General features: G+C 37.6%; 1 protein-coding gene across 1 annotated transcript in view; it reads right to left on the bottom strand.

Moving 5' to 3' along the window:
* Positions 1-26712, bottom strand: part of DSCAM (DS cell adhesion molecule) — a 370474-nt gene that overhangs the window by 209086 nt on the left and 134676 nt on the right. The gene's annotated exons all lie outside the window — the stretch shown is intronic.

Below are 26712 nucleotides of genomic sequence, written 5' to 3'. Positions count from 1 at the left end.
TTTTTTTTTTTTTTTTTTTTTTTTTTGCTTTGTTATAAAGAAAGGTAATAAAATGTCTTCACATTATGTTTTTTTTGTGCATCACTAAGTTATTGAAATCACAGTGATGGAGCATTTTATTTGCAAAACATTCAATGAAAATTCCACAAATGGGGCAAATAAATCAAAATATGATGAGCTAAATTTTCAAGTACTGAGGGATAAATTAACGCCATGTTTCACCACTCACAGGCAGCCTAAAGAAGCAGTAGTTGATAATGTCTAGGTAATTCACAGTTTTAATCTTTGAGCTTTCAAGTAGGGAAAAAACTGCTGGATGTACTCTAATTACACACAGTGTGTCTCTGAGCTTTAGATTAATGCATCAAATAGAAAACAATCAACATTTATACATACTGAAGAAATCTGAAAGGAATCTGCAGTAAAACAAAACCTGCACAGAAAAAAAAGTGCTTTTCATTAAAGCAATTCTACTGGCACCATTTTTCCCCTGGGTTGTACATTAACTATAAGTGTGATTTACAATAATTGTTCTGGTTACAAGGTCGGCATAGGTACTTTAGTATGTATTTACTCTAGTACATATAGTACTCTAGTACATATTTCCATGGACAGTAGTATGTTCTCAGTTTCAAGCTAAGAGCAACTGTTCATGTCACAGTACGTGTAACAGAGAATATTAGTAATAAGAGAATATTTATCTGTCATTCAAATTCATATCAAAACATATCTTCTGACAAAAAAAAAATAATTACACCAGTTAAGACCAATATCCTCACACAATTTTATTTACAGTAACAGATCCATATCAGTTATTTATTGGAATATAGGTACAGGTTTTCCAACCTTTGCCTTTAAGAGTAATTTTAGACAAAAGAAGAGGGAAGAACACAGGCTGTTATCCTTCATTTGAAGCACGTCACACAGAAACTACACAACTACTAGAAGGGGAAGGAAGGTTTTTAAATTATATACCTGAACTGTGGAACAACATCTGAAATTTAAAATTCATGTTTTAGACTAAGATGCAGTCTAAAATGATGGTATGAGGGACTTTCAATCCCAGTTCTTGTCTAGAGTCAATGGTGTTACTTGAACAACCGCAATTCAGTTGAATGAGTTTGTAATAAGGAAATTTGCCTAGTTACTGTAGTGGGAATTAAACATTGATGCTACATTATTCTAGTTGAATCTAGTTAGTAACTTATAATTTTTACCTAAAGTACAGCATATAAAACCTGAAACTAAACTCTCATATCAGAGACGTGAATTCTGTAATTCCTTTTATTTTATTCCATCTTCTGTTTAGCCCAGGCCAAATGCCAAGCTCAGAATGCTATAGTGCTTCTAGTATCTTGACCAGGTTACTCAACTCTAAATGTTACTAAACTGGGCAATGTAGACTTAACCTGACAAACCATGATCTTATCAGCATTACAAGTAGCAAATCATCCCGAAAGCCAGCACTGGACTACCTTCGTTCTTCAGGTGTCTATCAGTACATCCATAACAGACAGATTTAATAGGATGATTTACTAGCTGTGCAGCCCTGCAAATACCTGGATACCATTATACATACATGACAGCTGCTACTCTCACCTTAATTTTCTGCTTATTTGTTATGACAGTGATGCCACGAACAGCTGGAATCCTTGATGGATTTTCACCACAACACTTTTTCAAGATTTAAGATTTTTGGCTAACATCTTTTATCAAATTAATTGTAAGCAACTTATTAAAATGCATTCTCAGAGACAATTCAAGAATGATTACGTCATCCCATCCTTCATACCACTATCATTAGAAGGGACGTGTTATCATTACAGCCTGAAATTCTGAAAAGGCTGAAGAAAAGAACCACAAAAGGACATCAACACTTACAAACATGCTTTGGCAATAATTTTAGCTTTTACAAAGGCTTAATTTAATCTGAAACTTGAAGGGAAAAGGCTCAAAATAGTAGCTGCTCACAGCACAGCAGATGGTCCAGACAATAAAAAGCAGAATTATTTGAGGAACGTGAGTTGTTCACAGATACAAATAGAAATGATTAGGAACTGTGCAGAGAAAAATGCTATTTCACTGGAATAGTGAATTTTAATTTGTAAAACAAACGTTGAAAGCTTGATATGGATTAATGTACCTAGTCCAGCCCTAGACATATATCCTATAGATATCTCATTATAGGATGAGAAAAAAAAAAACTTTCAATTGTTATTTTTCTAGGAAATAAAAAATATTTCTTACCAAAATCTATTTCAGATGAATGTTTAATGTAGCCACAGAAAGCAGAAAAATTATAACAACAGAGAGTAACATAGATCCGATTGAAAAATCATAAATACTGAAGTTATATGGTGTGTATGTGTGTGTGTGCAGAAGTTGTTCTGTTTTGTTTTGGTGTGGGGCATTTTTTTGCATACAAAGTTATATTCCATGTCTGTAAGCCATTTAGGAAGTCTCCTCATGTAAGAAACATTTAAATGACAGCTTAATTTGGAACAGTTGTGAAGTTTACTAATTAAATAATTACATAATCTGCATTTATCATATTTCCTATTATTTCCATTATTTTAACTATTCATTTATCTCTTTTATATATGGTAAATACCATATTCTCTCTCGCATTTCAAATGAAAAACATGTCTTATTTAACCTGAAATACATTTTGGTTATTATGGTACACTTTTTTTTTTTTTCACTCAACAATTCTTTAATAATTATACAGAAGAAGGCAGGAACCTGAAGGAACTTCCCTTTGTAACTCACCATTGCCCTCTGCTCTAGTAGGCAAACACATCAGATAATCTCATTCACAGACTAAGGAAATACCATACAGAACTCTTTTGTGTCAGCACTGCTTTCTCTTGAAAGGCTTTTTCAAAACTTAATGTCTGCTTAATACCTCTCAGCTTTCTTCCCTCTCCAGGTTTGATGCATTTGGGATCAACTTATGCTGATGTTTTCCTCTAGCTTAAAAGTGTTTCTCCCTCTCTGACACTACCACATTGCTGTTTAGAGAAGACAACAGTATTACCCCTTTATCTGCAATATTTGTTGTAATAAATTAAATTAGCCCCACTCTTAACATTAGGAAACATTAGTTTCCTAATAAATGTTCTTTATCCCTAAGTCCCATCAGTAGTTCTTCTCTACATTTATTTCTATTTGAATTCATCTCTGTTGATGACCAATCCTGAACACAATATTCCAAATTAAATTGTATATTGCTTCACATAACAATACTACAGCTTCCATCTCTTTTTGAAATACAACACCTACCAGTTACTCTCTGTGTTTTGGATGGTGACCTACTGACTTTCTGAACATCTATCAATCCAGGCTATCCTTCACAGATAAAAAGACTGTGCACATGCAGGACTACCCAGTTTACATCTTTGTAGTCGATAGAACACATGCTGATAGGTTCAATTATAGCAATGGATATATGGACTGCTAAGTTCAATGATAGATCAATGGATATATATCACAAAGCTAATCTGATGGTACTTGAGGTACCACAACAGCTGTTGAAGGCAGAAGCAGATTGGCTACCCGGGACATGAAGAGCAGGTGTAATGAACTAGACATTACTTCATTTTTGCTCAACAAGGATCACATCTGCTTCTTCCATAGTCTCACCCAAACTGTTTGCTCATAGCTAATTTGCAATTTGACTGTACATCCCACTGTAATTGTGAATTCCTTGTATTTTCAATGAGTGGGAACACACCAGAATGAAATTACAATGTAAATGACTTTGTTCCTTTTCTTCTATCACATGTCATTCATCTCTTTTCTCTGCAAGTTCTGTCTCTTCTTGATCCAGTTTTGCCTGTACAATGCCCTGATTGATTTCAGAATGGCTAGTGCCTCCTAATATTATTTTATGAGCTAGCCATGCTAAAGTCCTCCACAGGTGATAGCTGTCTGTGTAAGCAAAGATAATTCCATAAGGAACATTCAAGAGCAATATTACTGGAGAAAGAATTAATATACCAAAATATATAACATCTGATTTAAGAGAATTAGGAAGAAGAGGTTGGAACAAAGGGATTTCTGGAGTTGCATTTTACTGGAAGATTATCCCTTATGGAATAGAATTCCCTTTTTCCATCAGAAGCCTGGAAATTATCCTCACTGTTCTCTGATGACTGCCTGGTATTCAATGAAAAGCATGCTGTACTCCTTCTGTAGGCCCAAAGACTGTGAAACTGTGACAAAGAAATCAACACTTTCTATGATTTCACAGGAAGCTTCAGCATTTGCTGGCTCCTTGGTTTTGGCTAGCAGTTAAAACGCTCAATAATTCTTGCTGCTAATGAGAAAGCAATCATCAGGACAAGGAATTTCTGTTCTTCCACATTAGCAGTTACCATTACATACAATCAGCTAATCTGGCCAACCAGACGCCACCAAAAAGGAACAGGCTACAAAAGCAGAAAATAAAATTGATGAAGCAGAAGTTTCAGTTTATCACTTCTTCCATGTTTAATTTCTATTAGTTACTATCTGACCAGCGTCTGTGTGAAATAATACACTAGGTTATATAAGAATCAGAGCCCTTGGGTCAGGTAATTTCGTACAAAATATTCTGAGAAGTATTTCAGTTAACAGTAAGCATGGGCCAAATATGTGAATTTTCATGCTCCTAGTTAGATTTGGGTAGTTTCAAACACTTCTATTCCCTTTACTCCCATCTTGAGTCACCTAAAACTGTGTTCCCCCTGTGCTTGCTGTCTCAGTCTGCCTGCCCAGGCGTACCAGATCCATCCAGATCTGATGAAGCAGAGGTTTGTGTGTTTGTTTTTGTTTTTATTTTTTTTTTAACTCTGGCATGGTACTTAGGTAACACAGCCATGCAATTTACGTATAGTAAGACAGAAACCATAAACTTGCCTCACTGTGCTACAGTAAAATCGGGAAACCCTCTCTTCTCATGTAATGTGAGGGGAAAGTCTTCAGGAGAACAAACCAAAACAAAACACAACATGGTAATCCAAACAGGAACAGCTTGGAAAGAGGGAATCCCAGTTGATGCATTTCTCTGCCTTCACACTGATGGTTTTACTTGCTGTATGTATGTTTTTATAACAGGAGAGACATTTCAAAGTCCCTCTGCTTCTGCCACTATCAGTTGACAGACCTCCCTCCCACTAACAGTGTCTCTGTTGATTTCAAATTTAAACGATTCCCAAATCTAAATGGTGTAATGAGTGGTACTGCCAAAATCACTTTCAATCATATTAAGTTGTGGAGAGACAGCAGCCGAGCTACAAACTTTTTGTTTTGTAGATTTGTATGGATTTTGAGGATCTCAACACACCTGGGTTCCTTTGGGGGATTTTTGGTGTTGTCCCTATGGGCTTGTGGTGTCTCCACACACCTGGATCCCTCTGGGTGATTCTGAGTGGTTTCTATGGATTCTAGGCTTCCTACAATGTTTTAAAATACAGCTTAGTAGAACAACTGAAAGTAACAGGAAGAATCCCAAAATTTAAATTATTAAAGCTATCCTGATATGAAAGCACATTCTGTATAAATATTGTTGTCTTAAACTATCAGCTTCTATAGCCCAACTAGCAACTGTAGCTGTTCTTTAATGACTTTCCAAAGCACATATAGAGCATCTCTGCCTTGTAATCTTCCTCTGGCAATGGTCAGCAAATGGACATATCAATTGCTAATTACAAAACAAACAAACAAACAAACAAAGGAATTTTACCCTTATCAGCAATGAGCACGTTAAGACAAAGCAACAAAACAACGGAAAGCATTCTGCCACATACATGATGAAGAGAGGAACATGTATTAAGAGTTATTAGGAGTTATCCCAGATCCCAGGAGATGATGCTCCTGTCTCTTATTGACAGGATGTTGTTTGCAAAACACAGCCTCGCATCTGTATTTACATGTTACATATGTACGAAATTTCCAGGTTCAGTTGTGCCGGAAGAGGACATTATCTATTATCTGCCTTACACTGAAGATCTAACATTTTCTTAAATTCTTCACAAGCTTTCCAACTATCTCTCTCTGATTCTTACTGGCATCTAGTGGTACTGCACTATTTTTATTAAAAATGCTGATTCCTTACTGGTCAAAATAAGAATTGCTCAGTAATAACATGCAGACTCTGAGCTCCAGAGGGTTAAGAGAATTGGAGTTAAGCCTGAGTTTATAGGTCTGATGGTGTCACTAGGCAACAAGAAACTTGCTGCAGCCAGCTCTTTTCAAGCTTCTTGTTTCCTAATAAAGCCTGGTCTGCAATTGATTTGGAGACAATAATAAAACAGTGTTTATTCTCTCTTCTTCTCACTCCTCACAGAAAAAAATAGAACAAACCCCTGCCCAGACATGAAGGTGATGCTGCAGCTGCAGGTACACTAAGCTGGATGCGGAGGAGTTAAAAGAGATAGCTATTGCGTGGTGAGGAGGGTGACTCCTATGTTTCTTCCAAGTTGCAAGAGCTAAGCCCAGGAAAAGGGCTGTAAGACCAAGACAAAAGGAAAATCAACAAAACCAAAACCAAAAACCAAGCAATCAAACAAGAACAACTTAAAAAAAAAAAAAAAAAAAAAAAGAGAGAGAAAAAAAGAAAGAAAAAGTGAAAAAGTGAAAAAAGTGAAAAAGAAGAAAAATTTAATTAACTATTTTGAACAGTTTTAAGCTTGTAATTACCTCACAATGCTTTTCCAAAGTCCCACTAAAATACATTTAAAAGCTGTTCACATCATTTAAATTGAAAATTTAGTCTTGTTATGTTTTTGTGGGCTTGGTTGTTTGTGTCATGAGTTCTTACCTGTTCTAAAGGAGTAAAACAGGAGTCTGATCTAAATAGCTAATTCTATTGTGTTGTCTTGTAAACACTATATTATTTCCACTCACACAGAAATATTAAATACACTGTGATAAACTGGCAGAAATCTCAGTAGATTGTTTTGCAAAACATTTAACTGCACATAAATTCCTATAAAAATAAAAAGAAAGAATGACTTATATTCCACAGAAATTTTGGAGAATTTAAATACAATGTGATGGAAATTAATCAGTGCCACACAATCATCATCAAGCTGTCTATTTTTTACAGTAAGAGTGGTGATCCTCTGAAAGGATCACTCAATTTTGCTATCATAAACCACACCCCAACCAGCTTTACAACTCTGAACTTTTTGACAAACTAAGATATTTATTTTGCTTGAAGTCAGATTCCTGTACATCCAGTAAACTTACTATCTCACAGCAAATACAAAAATATGAGCACATTGCATTACATTGTCAGAACGGCAGCACTGCATAGTTATGAATACACACAAGATGACCTGTGCCCTGCTAGTTTGCAATTGCAGCACATTTTCCCTAGAGGTAAAATTCAGATTCACTACAGCTAATTTGACACTGCATGTCAGCAATGTAAAACTAGTCACTCTGTTGTTATGGCTAAGATATAGCATATTCTATTTTCTTTTTCCAAAGTATGTTACAGATGTAGTTAATATGGCCTCCATCAGAAAAGAGATTGAGATCTCCCACTGAGGTCCTACTCAATTTTTCCCATAGCTTTTACAATTCTGAGTAAGCTCAGCACTATTGGTTCTTTACTGAAAATCGTTTTTTATTTTTGCAGACAATATGCTTAATTTCTTCCTTTTTAGGCAGTCTGCTAAATATCTTTTTAGCCAGTCTGCTTTCATGCCCACTTTTTTCCAAATTTAAAGTCTTATTGGGATTGTTCAGCCTAGGGAGCAGAAGGTTTTGGGGGATACCTTATAGCAGCTTTCCAGTATCTAAAGGGAACCTACAGGAAAGCTGAGGAGGGACTCTTTATAAGGCTGTGCAGTGACATGACAAGGGATAATGGCTTTAACCTAAGAAGATTATATATTAAGAAGACATTCTCTACTACGAGGTGAGGCACTGGCACAGGCTGTCCAGAGAAGCTGTGGATGCCTCATCCCTAGCACTGTTCAAGGTTGGGCTGGATGGGGCACTAGGCAATTTGGTCTAATGGGAGGTGTCCCTGTCTATAGCTGGTGGATTGGAACCAGATTGTATCTGTGGCCTCTTGCAATTCATACCTTTCTGCATTATGATTTTATGATTATGTTGGACAAGCAGAAAGATCTTAATCTGCCCCAGACAACAATAGGTACCCCTGCGTTCACTAGAGCCTAGAAGAGCCAAAACTGAGATAACAAAGCAACAGAGATGCAGATACTGTATATGGAGCTTAAATGAATTTCAGTCACAACAAAACATGTATTCTCAGTTTGGTGATCTCTCCTTGCAGCCAGAGAGCAAGTAATCAGGTTCACAGGAAAAGAATAGTTACACTAATTCTGTAATGAGGAGTCACACACCAGCTTTCCAATCTCTTCTTAAGAAGATGGAGAGCAAAAAGCAACAAAACTAGATCAATCACTCACCTAGAAATTGGTTAATTGCATGAATGCCATGTAGAAAAGAAGAAAAATCAAAACTTTTCTTGCAGACATGGTTTGTAGCCATGACAGCTTGCCTTGTGTAGGAGGGAGGCTACTGATGTTCACAGCAGCAGAAAGCCTCTCAGTGACTGACAGTGAACTTATGCCTGAAGCAGTATATAGTAATTCAATACAGTACAGTTAAAATGTTGTAAACTGGAGGAGCTAAAGCAGGGCTTCACCAAGGAATGGTGGCAACTTCCCACACAGCTGGATGGAAAGATACTTGCTCTGGCAGAGATGGCATCAAAGACCATGGAGAACTACTACACTCTCAGCTGGTTCAGGCTGCCATTAGGAAACCACAGACTTAGCCCCATGATAAGGGAATTACAGTCAAAATAACATCACCACATCCATAGCTAAGCCCTCTTCGAGAAAGAAAATGCAAGCCCTCCCACTTAATATACTGACTGTACCCACTAAGTAAACACTAGCCGCTTTGAGGAAGGAACTAGGCTTCTCAAATAGAAATCTCATAGCTTATGTGCAAATTTCTTATTGAGCACTGCCACTTGAATAGCAAATGCTGCAAAGAAGGATGGCAGTAATTTTTTAACCACCTGCAACAGAAGACATCTGTGACTGTTCTGATCACAGGGCTGACAACTTACCAGGTACAACATCATCTCTTCTTGTGAAGAAGGGATAGATCAGAGGGAGCATGACACGGGCCATTGTGTTTTTCTCCCCAGCTCAATTAGAAAACTGCTGTCTTTTATTCTCAGTAAGCTCCTTTTATTTTGTCTTATTTTGGAGTGTTTTTTTCTCTCATGCCCCTTTCCCTTTCCCACTTCAGCACTGAATCTGAATGCTCATGAGACAGTGTGTGTCACCCCAGGTAGTTACTCAGGTTCTAAGAGTACTTGACCCACAAAATCCTGTTACCCAAAAGGGCCCGGGTGCTATGTTGACAAAACCTGGATCACAAAAGAAATAAAAATTGCACACAAACAAATATAGCCCTCCTTGTGGGGAGGAACAAAACCACCACCAAGATTCTTAATAGAAGAAGGACTAAGAAAAGGTATTTGCTTTCAAAATGCAGTTTCTTGCTTGCTTCTCAGAAGTCTACAGTAATTAAGGATAAATAGCAACTTAAATGTATTTTGTTTTATTTGCAACACTGAAAGCTACAATTTTCTTTCACTGAGAGGGAACGATGTGTTTCTTTCCAGTAGGGAGGAAATTGTTCTGTGTTTATAATGACATTATGCTGCCTCTCATGGATTGCAGCAAATGAAAGAGCTTAAGAAAGAGAAAGGGCACATGAAGTACATTACACTTTAGGTGCTTAAGTAAAAATTCATATATACATACATACATAAGAAGCATGGAGTAAATAAACTTTTTTTATTTTAATAAGAGTTAACTCTTAGTCAAAGCACTTGTAAAATTTGAGATTTGCAGAAATATAAGTAATTTTGTTAGATTATATTTTCTTTCTAGTAAACTAGCAACAAGCCAAAACAAGAAAACGATGGATCCAAATACTTTCTGAAGAAAATGAAGATTACAATAGTGCTTACAATTTACAGTGCAGTTCCACCATCATATTTCTTACAGTGCAAGTTATTATTACAAGAGAACTTTTTTTCATGTCACTTGTAGAATTAAAATACTGAATTGAAAAAACACACATTTGTTCCCAAAAATTTGGGTTTGCTTCATGAAAAATTAAAATTAGTGTCCATAGTTGTATAAGTGAACAATAGTATTAGTAAGCCCTATTTAGATTTTCAGATCTTTGGGACAGAGACCATTACATTCATACGTTTTGGGTCCCCTTTGAACTCAGTTTAAAGGAGCAACCATTCATAACCTTAGCTGAAGAGTAACCACTCTGTGTAGCCCATCATCTCAGTGGGACATACAGGGAGACCTCTTACAGAGGAAGCATGAGAATGCACCCACTTTCCTCCTCCTGCCCCCTCCCTTGCTGCAGCAAGACCTCCTAAGGACTTAAAGGCCATCAGTCCTTCCCTTCTATCACTAGTCACCTGTTGTGATTCAGGTCCCTCTTCTTTAGGGCAGCATAATTTGGTTCTATCAGCTTTAATGTGATGCCGAAAGCTTCCTCCAAGCTAAGCTGATACACAAAGCAGGTACTGCTTTGAGCTGTTTTTCCTATGAGTCTGGCTGCCTTGTTGTCATTCTCAAATGTGGAAAATAAAACTTGCTTACAAAAGACTGCAGCAAAGCCTCAACCACCAAGGAATTGCTGGATATCATTACTCAAAACAACACTGCAGAAGCACTGATGTTCTTCTTTGCACATCACTGTTATTTGGAAAACGCTTTTACTACAGAGAAATTGAATAGTGCACATGTATATCATAAAACTCTATTTACACAGTACTGAAGGAATTGTTTCATGTCTGAAGTTCTAACACTGGTAAGAGAAAGAGTTTTTGTCAGGTAGTAGTCAAAATATTACCCTATCACATGTGGCTAAAAAATAACTAGCTCTACAGAGATTTTTTGGTGAACTTATTATTGGCCAAAAACAGATTTCAAATTACTCATTATGCAAAGACAAACTACACTCTTGTATTTTGATGTCTACCACAAGTATTACAAGTTCAGATATTGTCCTAGAAAGAATCTTACCTACTGTAAGACACTCACTGACACTATCTTCGTCTCTAGTAGCTCTTCCTTGCCCAAACTCAGAAATCTGCTAGGGAAAATCTGAGTTTTAAAATTGTAATGCCAAAAATTGACATGTTCAGACAGTGAGGGAAGCTGATGAGTAGCCATTGATAATATCCAGAAAGTTGTATCTCTGTATTCAGAAGCTTTGCATATCAGTGTCACCAGGAGAGCACAGTAACCCCTCGTACCGCCAAGAAATGTACAATTTAGCTGTGACATATGAGAAACAGCACAATCAAGGAACAAATCAGCTCTAACAAAACCTAGAGAGCTACATCACATTTTTCCCAGTCAATAAATCACTTGCTGGCAGGTAGCTACACCTCCAGCAGCTATGTTAGATGCCAAGTTGCAAGGTTGGCAGCTCCAAGTAAACCACAGAATGGCAGAGGTTGGAAGAGATCTCTGGAGATCATATGTTCCAGCCCTCTACCCAAGCAGGGCCACTTAGAGCAGTGTGTCCAGGACCATGTCTAGACTTACAAAGTACAGTACCCAAGTTTTGAGGCAGCTTAGATTTAGATGACCACAGAAAAGCTGAACTGTTTGTGAAACTCAGACCTTTCTCACCAGGCACAGATGTGAGAACACCATTCATTCTGCATCTGCAACTAGTTCTTCAGCCCAGGCTATAATTAAACCTCAAGCTGCAAATCTAATACTTGAAATGTTGTCATGCTTCTGCATGAAAGGGTGCAAATAACTTTTCAGATACTGTTTCTGGTTGCTATGATTGTTGAGGTTGTCTGTTGTAGTGCCAGCCTGGTCATCTTCAGGATCAGCCTTGCTCAGATGTCACAATGATTACATGTTAATGGCTCCCAAGTATGGCAAATTTTCACTGCGTTAGCGGTGATGGAAAACACAAGATTTCCTTATTATCTGCTGTGAGAATCTGATGAAAATGAACCAGAAGAGGCATTTCTTGAATGTGTGAATGTGTTACAGGCACTAATGTAAATATTATTTTTTAAAAATCACTGCATAACCATCTGCAAAGGGTGTGATAAATATTTCTGGAACAGTTTACTGATGGTCCTGACAGGCATGAAATACCATAATAAACCAGTGAAAACATACCTGTTTTCAAGCTATTCAATTCTGTTAGATTTTTCTGTTCATTTTTGCCAGCAAAGGATGGAAAAATAAAATCAGAAATTCCTGGCAGCCACTATCACCAGCCTTTTCTCATCTGCAGCTCAGATTGTGGCATCCAATGAACAGAGAACAATCAGTCCATGGAGATCTGCCTTCAGGATCCTGGCACACGCATTCTTAAAACCTAATTTTTAAAAGGCGATCCAGCTATCTTCTGCAACTTCTAACTGAACTATATGGCTGTCAAATAATTCCAGTTTGGTGCAAAGCTTTAAAACATTATGGCTCTTCTGCCTCCCCAGGGTGTATCATGATTTCCAAATAAGACAGAATCCATACCAAACTGCAAAAACAAAAGGGAAAATTTAAGTGTGGTGAGGTGCTGGAACAGGCTGCCCAGAGAGGCTGTGAATGCTCCGTCCCTGGAGGTGTTTAAGGTCAGGTTGAATTAGGCCCTGGGCAATCTGATCTAGTACTTGATCTACCAGCTGGCAACTCTGCCTATGGTAGGGGGGTTGGAATCTGACAATCCAAGAGGTCCCTTCCAACCCAAGCCAGTCTGGGATTCTATGATTCTATAAAAACACAGAAATACAAGGTATGCTTTTTAAAAACTGTTTCTAGCACAGCTTAATTCAAATAAGGCCAAATACTAAACTCATAAAACTAAACAAATTCACTACATTTTGAGTTTTTAATTGTAAATCACCATATCAAAGTTCAAATTTCATTACATGTGATGATTACATGTGATCTTTTTAAAGCCTGGGAATGATTTGTTACTTAAGCAAATGGCTCTTTTTGGTGCTTTTTAAAGCTCCTACCGTCAGTTTGCTATAATTACAGGATGAATAAGGATAAACATGTAGGAAAGCACCCCTCCTTGCAAATCAGCTGGAAGCCAGTTGTTATGATCTAAAACATTTCCATGCTTCTGCTCTGGCAATGTTTATGCATCTGTAAACATCCTACAATGCCACGTAGGAAAGGAAGTGAGAGCAAAAACAGGGAACACAGAAAGCAATTTCAATCAAAGACCTAGAGAAGGAAAAACAACATGAGTGCACACATAGAGAGATCCTTGGAAGTCTCTCATCTTTTCCATTCCTAGTTACCACCGTAGCTCAAATCATGATAATATAAGTTAAGAAAAAAAAAAAAAAAAAAAAAAAAAAAAACACCTTATTCTTCCTCCCTTCTCAAAATACCCTGGCTTTTTTGGACAATAATAATATATTTCCCAATACTATTTGGAACTACTGTTAAGTACTTACTAATGTATTGAACCAATGCAGAACCTCATAATTCTATACTTTTTCATAGTTGGACATCCTATTCATAGTAACAAGCGTTGGGCTCAAATTTTCTTCTCTAGCATCAAGATGATGTGAGACTAATTTCCATGAGTTTAATTAACATATATGTCATTAGAGAATTTTCCAAAATACAAAAGTAAACTATGACGAAAAATAAATGGCATGCCAGCTTTATAGTTTTTTTTTCTGTTTCCCTTAAGGAACCCAAACTTGAACTCAAACTCTTCCAGAGGAAAGGTAAAGATCCAGATTTTCAATAAGAAAACTACTGCTAACCTAGGTCATGTAGAATCTGTCAGTTCTGGCTCCAGGCAATGAAAAGATAGGTACGCTATACAGTAAGATGGAAACACACCCAGTCTTACAGTTGATGATTCCTTACATGAGCACCAAAGCCAATGAAGTTTCTTACTTTTGCAGCAGAGCTGGCTTTTCTGGTGCAGTATAAAACACAAACACTGACTGAAGATCTCCCCGTCATTGAGGTATTCACAGCAAGTATTGCCCATTCAGATCCTTGTGAACCTTATAAGAGCTGAACCCAGAGTTCCCCTCACTAGGAACACTGGTTATGGCTTCCGCCCTTGTTTGCACTTTCTCAAGACTTGTAGGGCTGTATCTTTGGGATCATCTATATTTGTCAAATGTAACAGAACCTATTGGTCAGAATGTACCACAGCTCTTGGGCCTGCAAGGAAGAGCTAGGAAGGAGGATATGGGCAGAGATGGTGAAATCAGCAACAAGACTGGGTAAGTTGTTTTCTTCAGAAGTCAGTATTATTCTTTTACCTTTGACACAGGTTGGGCTGAGCTTTCACTTTGGTGGAAGAAATTAATTTCATAGTCCAAGTTCAATGTAGGAAATCGTAACAAACCATATGAAACACGCAGTCTCTGTGGTACTTAACCATATCCACACAGGTGGCAACACAAGAAAAATATGCATTTGTGCATGAATGATGAGCTACATTTCTATTATCTGAAAAACTGGTCATAAATACACTACAGTAATCATGGATAAAAATGACCATCTGCCTTTTACATCTGGAACAGGAAAAAATCTGTGATAATTTTACACATTTTACCCATGTTCCATGGTGCATTTGCAATTAAGTGATTAATATGAAAAAATAAGTACCAAATCAAGAATTTCCTTTGTTTCATCATTGCACTCCTAGTGTTTTAAGTCAAATAAAGAAAAAATCTGAAAAAATCTAAAAAGTGGAAATTCTTGTAATCTATTTGCCTGTATCTGTTGTCTACAACAGGAGATATGAAACTTGATTTCTACATTTAATGATAAAATTAGATATACCCTCTATTTGTGAAAATGGATCTGTTATTTGCGCATACTGTGCCTTTCAGTGTTCTCAGTCACCAGCTGTAAGCTGCAGCTGGAATTGAGCATTTTCAGTTAGGTTGCATTTGTTAGTTGTACGGTGATGACTGCATATAGAATCCAAGTGACATTCCAAAGCAGCTCTGACATTTCAAGTTTGTTCTTGTCATCTAATGTTAAACACCACAACTACTTTCCCAGTTTATTTCAATTTTACAGTATTTCTTAAAAAAAAAAAATCATAGCCATGTGACCTTTCTCTTTGAAGTGACCACTGAATCATCAAGGAATGCACACACCTTCTTCTTTAGGATGAAAGCACTTCTAAGAGGGTGGAGGGGAAAAATTAGAAAAGCTTGGCTCTGTCCTGTCATGTTGTCTTAGTGTGACATTAAATTCTGTGACGTGTGACATTAAAAAAGGTCACTTTGACAACCTGACTACTAGAATGCCAGCATATTTTTCACTACTGCTGGCAAATGAATGCCAAATTATGTGATGTCTGCAACTAAAAGTAAAAATATTTTCTTTTTTTTTTTTTTTTGCAGTTTATGCAGGTTTATGAGTTTGTGGAGCTCTCTGGAGCACTACAGAGCTTCACCATTCTCTCCACTTTTCTCATTTCTCCCCAGCAATTAAGAATTTTCTTAGTTGTAATAAGGTTAGGATTTTTATTTGTTTGTTTGTTTTATGAGGGATTTATTTAATGTGTGAATGGTTTCATTATCCCTTCATACTACATCAGATAGGAAAAGAAACAAATAGCATTTTTAGTATTGTTTCAAATTTAGAAAGAGTCTGTAAAAGAGGTGTCAGACAACCCTAGATCCTTCCTTTGATGAATAACCAGAATTTCTGAAAATCATTTGGGAGTCACCAGATTTGTTCTGAAACAACATAAGCTCCAGTTGATGCCACATCAGCCAACTACCCTTGTATTTAAGCTTTATCTGTTAAAAAAGAATGACATTCTCAACATATGATGTGATAGTTCCTAACCTACACCCAGAATCTGTAGCATAGGTGGGACACGGAACAAATATGAGGAAGCTTTGCTGGAGAACAGAAATAGCCTATATTTTTCTTGATTTTCCTTGTACTTACCGTAACACATATAGGGGGCTATTGCAGGTTATGTACCATCAGCTTTTTACATTTTAAAAATTTCTGGTTGTTTTTGATGGGGTTGACAGGGTGCCAAAGAATGGAATCTTAGCAATGACATCTTAGGTGTTGTGTAGACGTGTTGGATCACTACTACGTTCTATAGGCAGAGGCTACCAATCTGATGCACTGATATACAGATGGTGTTTGTTTACTGAGCTCACTATTGATGTCGGATTCCAGATGGTGACATATCAGGACTTTTCTTAAGGGCTTAGATTAGTCTTGCTGAAATTTGTCTGCTTAAACTGTATAGATTTCTTAGAAGACAATACTCAACAACAGTTAAAATGGCTTTAGAGCTTTGTTCAAGAGGCAGAAAATACTCCTCTAGCAGAGGCTATAAAGCTGTGTTGTCTAACCTCACATGATTTAAAATTTCATCTTAGAAGTACTCAGGTAAGGTATGAGAAAGACAAATTGTATTTGTCAAGGCCAAAGAAAAATAAACTGCAAAAAAGAATATATGAAATGATGTAATGAAAGTGATTCAAATCCCAGTTTCATAATGAGTATTTAAAAAAAAAACAACTCATCCATTCTCTTTTACTGCAAAAGATTTACAGTTCTATATCAATTTTTAAGAATTCCTCACTCCGATAAGTTTTAAAAAAACATTAGTAGCTTTCCTCATATCAAAACAGAGTACTTCTGAGAGAAATCTTTTCCTTGTCTGCTGCTCACCAAACAACCTTTCTCTTTTCATCCCTCCACTGGCTTTCACTTTATTAATCACATCAAACAAAAGTTACTTGTCATTCTCACTGAGGTGTTTTATTTCTTACCCACATGTTCCTCATCTCTGCTCACTCATGGAAGGGTAATTTGGCACCCACTTGCCCTGCAACTTCCTGCACCTTTCACAAACTCACACTTGGAAGGAGTTCCTCAGCCATCTCCAAATACCATATTCCTTTACACATCCTTGTAAGATGCTCTTCTTCTCTGATGCTTATGGAAACTTAACAGCTTCTGCTACACATTGCACCATGTTGACAAGTACTATCTCACTGCTTCCTTGTTCACCACATTGGTCTGAAATCATCTGCTTTGCCTTGACTTATCATAGAAACATGTGAATTGGAAGGGACCTTTAAAGGTCACCTAGTCAAACTCCCCTGCAATGAACAGGGACACCTACAGCTACATCAGGTTGCTCAGAGCACCAGCCAGTCATTATTCTGCTGTATGCTTGTGCAGAGCTTCAGAGAACCAGATGTGGTAATATCTTTTTAAATCTATTGAAGAGAATGGAAGAAACAGGCTAACTTTCAAGTTCTTCTTCAGATCTATCATTTTTCTTCTTTTAGCCTAAAGGAAAACCTCTGCTTTTACAAATATTGCCTCTCTGATACACTTAAATAGATGAAAGATCACTGTATGAATCCTCTGCTTTCTGGCTCAAAGCTTGCTTTCTGAGGTATTTCTTGTGATAATGCTCTAGGAGATGAGAGATGGGTGTTGCTGTGTGGTAATCAACATCACTGTGTGGACAATTTTACACTTGAAAGCATTTCTTTGGAGCTGTTTACCTTTGGAAGATAGTGCTCAGGACTGTTTACTGGTGGAAGATCTAGCCTGTGACCAAGTAACTCCTGCTTCTATGGGAGATGGGGGATAATACCATTGTATCCTGTAAAGGCAAGATACAAGCTGGCACCTCTCTGCTCCCTCTTATCTGTTGGCAAGGTTAGGAAGATAGGAGCAAAGGAGTTTCCTCTGAGATCCCAGAGCCAGAAGCTGTCACTCCAAAGAGAGCTGACTCGACCACTTTGGACTTATAAATAAGTTGGTACTACCATTGAAAAGTGGCCATCATCGCCATGGTCGTTGTCATCGTCATCAGAACAACAATGCCCGATGACCCAGCACTACTGAAGATCAATGACTGAATTACAAACCTCACTGGATCCATGGTGGTGACTATATCCCTCTTGCTTCCTATAAAGACTCATTGCTTCTTCTTTCCTATCTTTTCTATTGGCCTCCTTCCCTTCCCCATTACCCTAATTCATAATAGTGTCCGTCCTCCCCTTCCCCATCTCCCTGATTAAGATCTGTAATAAACTGGTCGGACCAACATTTGAACCGTTGTTTCTTAATCTCACGCTTGGTATACAGATATTAAAAGAACCTCTTCTCTCTCCTATAAATTGGAGCGAGAAAACCACCACCATAGCTGCAAAAAGAATATGCAGCAAATGAATCTTCCTTAGACTGAAAATCCCAAACACCCCCCCAGATAAAATAAAACAAAACCAACTTTTTTTTAAAAAAGAGAGTGATCATATCTGGAAAAAGATAGTGAATTTGCTTCTGATGAAAACTTGGGAGTGAGGGGTCAATAAATTAATAGCTATTGTTTTACATTATTATTTACAGAGACATCTATGATGCTCAAAGTCACGTTACTTTCAGTTTCTGGATAAAATTAGCATTGTTAGACAGTTTAATCTTGACCCTGACAGTAGGACACTACTATTAGAGCTTATCCACAAAGGAGGTCAGGGAAGTTTCAGCATTTCTTGCGTTCCCAGACCAGATTTCCTGTTAATGCTCATCCCAGAGAAGATATGAGCATGAAACAGGAGAAATGACTGCAGGGGAATTCCCTTCTAGTATATGGAGTTACCAGCAAAACATTTTTTACAGACAAGAATCAACTTATTATGACACGCAAAATGTACTGTCTTAGAAGATGCGTGAGTTATCAATGGGTTAACAGATAAAGAGGCATTAGTGAGTGACTGAAATTAATATTGCATCTGTGGCTCACTATTTGTTCTTTTGGACTGGAAGTCAGTCAGGATATGCAATTTCAGAGCAGTTACTGTAAAAAATGAAAAATACCTTTGATTTTTTTTCTCCTCTGAATGCCAGTTATTTCTCAGTACTTTATTGAAGTCTACACCAATCTTCCTCATATACTTCCTACAGAACTTTAAATTAACACATCAATTGTACTATTGTTGCTTTTTTCCCCATCAGAAAAAAAACTGCCAAAGTATATCCACATATCATGTGCAAGAGGAGAGAGAGACCAAAAGTTCTTCCTGCACAAAGGGAAATAAAATCCACAGATTTTCAAGCAGGAAAACTGTTACCAGCACTTTGCTTATCAGGTTCTGTATTACTATTTTATTCCATTCTTTGAAGACAAGCATTGGCAATAAAATAATAGAGCATATCCGTCATTTCAGTTTTGCCATGAACTTTACCAGAAGCATAGAATCACCAAGGTTGAAAAGACCTCCAAGATAATCCAGTCCAACTGTCCACCTGTCACCAATATTTCCCCACTAAACCATGTGCAGTATCTAAATATTTATTGAACATCTCCAGGGATGGTGACTCCACCATCTCCCTGGGCAGCCCATTCTAGCACCTGACCATTCTTTCGGAAAAAAAAAATTCCAACAACTAACCTGAATTTCCCCTGGTGCAACTTGAGGCCATTCCCTCTTGTCTTGTCTCTACTTAGGGGAGAGAAGAGGCTGATACCCACCTCGCAACAACCTCCTTTCAAGTAGTTGTAGAGAGCAATAAGGTCTCCTCTGAGCCTCCTCTTCTCCCTCAGCCATAATAAAACCTCAAATGATAGAAGGTCAGACTGAACAATAATTCTGTTCAGCTTTCACACCACAAACAAATCTTACAGCTGTGCACAAGCTGAATGTCAGTCATGAGAATGAATGAAGGTTGCGTAATATTTGAAATGCTCAAAATCAAAGTACCACACATTTTTAATCATTGTTATCATTATCTTAGCTGTTCTTTTGGACATGTAAAACCAAGAAAACCCTGATGCTCAGCTAACATTTTAGCCAATGAATGTAACAATTTCACTGCATCCCTTGTGTTCAGAAAGCAAACTGAGCGAAGAATTTGCGCTGAAATATCTCCTAGAATGAACATTTCTGAAAGAATTAAAGCAAATTTCTATGCAAACCCCAAAAGGAAAAAGCTTACTGAATTTCAGAATCTGTTCTTTATGTTTATATTCAGTTCATTGCACCAGCATATTATTTTCTATTCTTTAGACCTTCATCAAGACAATTCCTAATTGTTAACATAACTGCCTAAAGCCTTTTAGGTGTAAATCAGTAAGCGATGAAGTGAGGTGGAAAAGCAGCTTCCCTCTGACAGATGCCTTCTTGAAAATGAGGTGATAATAGGTAAAATGGAATTAAGAAGACTAATGACATACAATAACAAGCCTGACTAATTGTGAAGATTTAATTAAAGTGGAGCTGCTGTGATGCTGATATAATTATTAAAATAATATCTTGCTTTCTGTGTTAGATCAAGCTGCCATTTCAATATAATATAATCTAGATCTTTTAAAAGGTCTAGATCCTAGTAAATCATAAAATACTTCACTCAATTGCTTTGGGTTTAGAGCGTACCAACAGATTTGGGAAAAAAAAAAAAAAAAGTATTCCTGAGATGCTTCTGGAGTGCATTATATGGTAAACATTGCCATTTTGCAACACACTTACTGCCTGCAATTTTTATAAACAAAATGTTATGGAAGATAAAAAAGCTGGATGAGTGCTAGACTGCAAAACACACAACAAGATAAGTTTAGGTGGCTGTGACAGCTTTAAAGGTGCTCTTAGCCCTTTCATATTGAATTATATTTTCAACCAGAACTAGCACCAGATGCTATTTGGCATTAGTGGATATGCATTGAGCATTTCCACCATCAGTGAAAAGCTACTTACTAACTTAGATTAGTAACTTAGAACAGAAGTCCAGCTTATCTAAAGAAATCCTAATCTGGACATGTAAATAGTTTGTAAGAATTGTTTATTATTCCTCCTTCCAGTCCAGTCCCAATGTCCAAATGTTCAAAGTGATCAAACGTAAGTCATGAGTGTGGAAAGAGAAACACATAGCTGAACTCATTTTTGAGAACATTTTGTTTAAAAACTCTTAGCTTTTTCAAAAAAGGATTTATCTTACATCTGCTTACATTTATACATCTTAATGCTATCTTACACTCCTATTTCAGCATTTGCACATTCTCCTTTTTCTTCTCTTCTCAATATCCATTCACTGCCTTGGTCTCTGTTTCACAGTGACTTAAATATCTATGATGTTAAAGGAACTCAGCATTTGTCCTTAGAAAGTGTTGGGATGTGCAAGACGTATTTGTTATACCATGACTCAAGTTCTTGCATGACCCTTTTCCTTCCCCTCAGCTGACTTTCCTTATTCATATGTAGTGAATTTTTGCACCGTCTAAACCCTTCAATACATTCATGCTCTGGGAGATTCTGACTACCAGCTAAACCCAGATTTAAGATTTTTTTTGAAAAACACACTTACATGTCATGCAGGGACAGTGCACAGATTGAATTCCACAAGCCTCTGCAGTAGGAGAGCCTAGGTGTGCTGATATCTTACTACAAGTCCAAAAATCTCATGCCATATGGGCAGACAAGTTGTGGAAAGGCAAGCATACTACAGCTCAGCTCAGTGCAGTTTTCTCTGTCTACTACTTTAAAAATTGTATGTTCATGTTGATATTGCTCTGTGGATGGATTAGCACCCAACAGTATGGAGAGCAAGCAGAATCATGAGGTATGGTACAACTGCACCCACACTCAGGCCTGCCAATTACCTTGTAACAGAGGTGTTCTGTTTGCTTTGCAGTATCTCCATGTAGTAGCCAAAGGCTCCAAAGACAGAATGGGGCTTCATAAAAGGATCTCAGACTGATTTAAATGATCCCAAATGCAACTACTTATCAGGTAACATGAATTCTCTTATTGTCTAATTTAAATTAAGCAGAATTTCCCAGCGGAGGGAAAGCTTCTTTTCCCTGTACAAAGCAATAATAAAAATTAACAGCAGATGGTATGTGATCTATGAGGCATTCAGATAGTCATTCAGTTTTTTTAAATCCTCTCACATGCAATCTTCATTCTTTTTCCTTCCAGTCACAGATATACCTACTGGGAAAAAATATCTTTCCTAGAGAACATTTGGCTGAAATTTGACCCTGCAAACACTACTGTCACAGAATCAAAGAATTATAGAGACTGGACAGGACATCAAGAGATTATCCAGTCCAACCTCCTGCTAAAGCAGGTACCCTACAATAGGTCACACAGGTAGGCGTACTGACAGGTTGTTGAATATCTCCACAGAAGGAAACTCCACAACCTTTTTGGGTGGCCTGTTCCAGTGCTCTGTAACCCTCACTCTAAAGATTTTCCTCTTGCTCATATGGCACTTCCTGTGTTGTAGTTTGTGCCCATTGCCTATTATCCTGCTACAGCACAATTATGGAAAGAGGTTAGCTGCATCCACTTGATATACATCCTTTAGATATTTATAAGCATTGATAAGGTCCCCCCTTCAGCTGCCTCTTTTCCAAGCTGAAGGGTTCCAAGTCACTCAGCCTTTCCTCATATGAGAAACGCTCCCGGCCCTGCATCATCTTTGTCGCTCTCCACTGAACTCTCTCTAGAAGATCCTGTCTTTTTGAACTGTGCAGCCCAGAATTGGACACAGTCTTCCAGATCACCAGAGCAGAGCAGAAGGGGAGAATTATCTCACCTGACCTGCTGGCCACAGTCTTTATAATGCACCCCATCATACTTGTAGGCAAGGAGATAAATGGACAAAAATCACATTTTAGGTAGGCCAGATAAGTAGTCATAGGCTTGAGATGGTAGCCTGCAAACAGTGGGATTCATGCCTGCTAACCAGGAGATTTTCAACCCAACAAGCTACTTTGATTCTGTTTTCCCTGGCTCTGTATTAACTGATCCAACACATTAGGAAGTACGTCCGCCTAAGGTTTCCTCCATTTTCAGCTTGTCAAATATTGTTCTGCTTTCACGCAGCATTTCTCAGACGCCCTCTCCTCACCCCTTCAACACTACATGTAAGACCTGTACACCCAAATTTATTTTAGTGCTGTTTTATGTTGAAACATCTTATCTTCAGCATCAGTAAAGAGACCTCTGAGGATACTGTGATTTGAAGACTGGTTTTCAGCATGAAAATATTGTACAAATTAAGTTTCACGAGTTCCAGAAACAACAACAGATTTTTCTTATTATTTAGAGAATCCGTTTTCATCAGCAGAATTAAATAAAAATCACAAAAGTCTACAGATGCCCATTTTACAAGAATTTTGCTCTTACTCTGCTCATCATTTTTTCAACATGTACATTTTAAAGCTGAATGAAGTCTCTATCTACTTTTCCCCCAAATCTCTTTAACTTGCTTTCCTCCTTTCTAGCTCACTTGTTCTTATTTCTAAAAACAAAACTGGGAGGCTTTGCTCTCAGTCCATTCTCTTCTTTTAAAAAGCATTTAAATTCTTCCTAACTCGCTGAAGTCATGAAAAGAATTTATATGCATATATATATATATACACATGCACATGCATATTTGGCTGTCATGGCCTTTAAACTCTACTTGCTCCATTCCTACTGGGTCATGTTAAATGCCACCAAAGTTGATCATATGTTTGTGCTTAAAGGAGTAAAACGTTAAGAGCTGACAGTGAGAAAGAACTTTCTTCCAGAAATTTGCTTGATATGTCTGGGTTCAAGAAGGACTGAAAATTGTTGAATAAAGATCAGTCACAACGTGTTGAAACTTCTGAACATCTGAGGACAGTTCCTGTTTCCTGTCTGTTCTGCCAATAGTACGAGTGGGTGAACAGACTAAACTCTCTGTGAAACACTGTCTTAGGACATCTGTCACAAATGGAGTATCAGGGCAAAAAAAAAGTAGCAGTTATCTTTCCTTGGGTCCACAGGTGAGGTAATGAAGAAATACACTCTGCAGTTTTAACTAAATACTGATTGTTTGTCCTCAAAGTACTTCTTTGTTGAAAAAAGCCACAATCCATTTGCTTTCCAGACAAGAAACATGGCTGAAAATATAAAACATTATCGAAATTCCCAGAAGACACTGGTAAACTGCAAAGCCATAAAGAGGCTTGTGGATTCACAAAGACCTTAAAACACATCTGACAGCAGAGGGCATCACAGAATCCAGGACATCTGTTGCTTTAATAGCAGGTAATTTCTTTTTAATCCCTGAAGAGCTGAGGAATATAGTCAGTCATAACCTGATTAAGCAAAAGGAAAGGGGGGAACTCAAAGCTTCTGGGCTTACTTCTCTCACATTTACAAAAAGAATAAAATAAAAAATTTGTTTTACAATAAAACAAAAAGCATGCTCTCCAGCCAAGTAAAATCACACTGTAATTTAAAAATCAAAATGAAAGAATAAATATGCAGTATATATATATATATTCAGAAATAAACTATTCAGTTTCTGCCACTTTACCTCCCTGTTCCAAATGAGATCAGTTGTGCTTCAATTTATCAAGGAAAAGAAAGGAAGGAATCATTTCTGTACAGTCTGCAAGTGCCCTTTTCATAGAAGGCATTAAAAAAAGCAGAACACTTACATAAGATAGATGCATGATAAAATATCTCTCATGATCAACTCGAATTTAAATAGTTTTTCCATATATATATAGACATTCTGTCTATCTCAGGCAACCACTCAGGCAACCATTTCAGACAGAAAAGGGAAAGACAGAATCAGAGAGATGGAGATAAATCTGGACTTGGAAAAGGAAATGAAAGATGCAAAATAAAGTAACGGAGAAATTGCAATCTCTCTTTTTTATTTTTTTCCCTTTTTTCTTTCATTGTTACTTGAAGAATATCAGAGAATAACTTGCCCAAACACAATTTTTTTTTTTTTTTTGTTATGTGAAGCCTATGTTTTTCCACAGCATTCTCTGTCTGTAAGACAGGTTATACAAACAGAACATGCTTGTATTGTTAGTGACTTGTATAGGCAAGGAAAAATATGTCCCTATTGAAATAATCCATTCATTACTTCATTGTCTTACTATTCCTCAGTATTCAAACATAGCTAAACTAACAGCCTGATCCTGCAAATCTTTATGAGGAGGAGCATCTATACTAACTGCAAGACTTCTCATCACTAATTCACAGTCTGGTGTGACAAGCAACTGTTAAGCAACAAGCAAATGGCAGCTTGGGGCAATATTACTATGGTAGCAGACCATCCTGCCCTACTCCTTTGTATTACTTGTGAGCTCCACTATCTTAGTGTGCTGACTGGGATTTGACCTGGAAGAATGTTCCGATCCACAAGGCAACCCCAGAGGGATCTTATGTATAAATGATGTTACAGTGTGTACAAAATGCAATGGAGGAGAGAAATCTCTGCATGCATTCACAGCTCTCAATTATGTTAACTGGAATCTGTGCCATGTGGCCAACCAATGTATTTCTTCTAAGTACTTTGAAGAGTTCTATGGCCTGGTATACTGACCATCCTCATTCCTTCCACTGCAGCCTTTCCAGCTTTGCCATGTACATCTCCATAGCTGCTTTCAAGCTGTATTCTCACCAAAACTAGCCAGAGGCTAAACTTTCCTCATTCTGCTGTTGACACTGCTGGTAGGTGGACAGTTGGACTAGATGATCTTGGAGGTCTTGTTCAACCTTGGTGATTCTATGACTCTATGATCCTCCTAATATAGCTCAGTGTTTGGTTTTATTTATTCACAGTGAAAGTTCAATTTGGAGTTCAAGATGGTTTTTTTTCCAAGGGAAGAATTTTTTTCACATTTTTCCTTTTAGAAAATATTCCAAGGTTATAAAGCTTTAGAGAGGAAAACCAGAGTGTGTTATTTTGCGTTCTGATACCATATTTAGTAAATTACATTGTTTCTCCTCAGATCATTGCCGCTGTTTTAAACTGTTTGGGGTCCCGTTTTCCCTTTTCTGGAGGCGTGGATCTGTGGATCCCTTCACCATACTAGTCACGGAACTGGGCCAGACCAGCCCTTAAACCATTGACATCCATGAAAGAATTTACTCAAACTTCAGGATTCTGCCCACACTACTACTTTTTTGGGTTTTTTTTCCTCCTCATCATGTACAACACATATCACTCATGGTGCAAGTTGTAACTTGTGAGTCTTTTCTCTGAGGGAAAATTTTTTTCCGTCATCTTAGTGACTACCTTTCAAGCAGTAGGATAGGTAATGTCTTAAATTCTGTCATTTATCCAAATGAGGTCTAATGAACACTGAGTAGAGAGGAATAGTCACTTCCCTCCATGTGTTGGATGTTCCTGTTTGCTTCCCAGGGTGCGGCTGGACCTCTTTTTGTGCAGTGGCCTCCTGTCCAGCTTCTAGCCTTTTGCCACCTTAAGGGCCTTTTTATCAGCTAGGCAGTTTGATGAACTTGGATCCTTTAACATTAACTTTAACATAAACACTTCCCTCTTATAAAAGCATAGCACCAGTTCAATGGGCATTTCTACGAAGAGAACTCCACTGACTTTGGTTAAGTTTCTTCTCATGTAAGAAAAAAAAAAATTCAGTAACAGAGTAGCACAGCAGTGGATCAGGTTGACCAAGTGTCATGGTTCTATGTTTTTTGTTTTTGTTTTTTTGTTTTTGGGTTTCAGTATTCCACATCAAAACATCATGTAGTGTACGGGGCATTAAAGTGTCACTGCCCCAATTCCAAGTACCTATCCCTGTACATCACAGCAGTCACGGGATCTGGCCCTTCCGGGTGGGGGGGCGCTCTCTTGCTGCCTGGCAGTGGGTGCTGGAGGGTGCTTTCCTGGC

This window comes from Lagopus leucura, unplaced genomic scaffold (assembly GCF_019238085.1).
Source record: "Lagopus leucura isolate 7727_CA_CO unplaced genomic scaffold, USGS_WTPT01 Super-Scaffold_100001, whole genome shotgun sequence".
NCBI lineage: Eukaryota > Metazoa > Chordata > Aves > Galliformes > Phasianidae > Lagopus > Lagopus leucura.
The sequence above is the reverse complement of the archived record's forward strand: the minus strand, read 5'-3'. Positions and strand labels throughout refer to the sequence as shown.